The sequence below is a fragment of the Aethalodelphis obliquidens genome, unplaced genomic scaffold (genome assembly GCF_003676395.1).
Source record: "Aethalodelphis obliquidens isolate GAN/ISIS:26980383/991018 unplaced genomic scaffold, ASM367639v1 scaffold8, whole genome shotgun sequence".
In the NCBI taxonomy this organism is placed as follows: domain Eukaryota; kingdom Metazoa; phylum Chordata; class Mammalia; order Artiodactyla; family Delphinidae; genus Aethalodelphis; species Aethalodelphis obliquidens.
The window spans coordinates 49,811,328-49,811,968 of NW_020837952.1; positions in this window are offsets into that span (position 1 = coordinate 49,811,328).

The window sequence follows — 641 nt, forward strand, 5'->3', positions numbered from 1 at the left end:
TATGGTTGACTATTTGTCGGTTTGACAATTCATTAATGATCTGACTATCCTTTCCAGCCTAAGTCCCAGGAGGCAGGATGGGCGGCTGTGTTGTTCAGTGCTGTGTCCTCAGCACCTGTTATAGTGCCTTCCACAAAGTCGGGGCTCAATAAATATTCATGAGAACGTATGAATAATTACATGCTCAGAATTGCTGGGCACTGTAGTGAATACCAAGCGAAATGTCAGACACACTCCTTGTTTCAAAAGACTTTATGGTACAGATGAGGCAAGACTAATATATTTAAATCCTTTTCTATCAACATGAGACAAGGTGTCTCCCTTCCTTCTTCCAAATAATACTTATCAGGTGTCTACTACTTGCAGACACAATGACAGGTGCTGGGGATGTAAGCAAGACCCGATGGTGAGGGTGAGTGAGGGAGATGAATGAAGAAACCACCATAATAAAGACAAGTAGGGTGGCTGGGGGAGCATAGGAGAGGAAGTTCTGTATTTCTTCTTTGCCCCCAAATCCACAGGTTCCAGCCCAGGGCCTCGTACCTCATAAACACTCAAATAATAGTGGCTATTGATTGTTGCAGGGGAAAAAATACACACACACACACACACACACACACACACACACACACACACACACA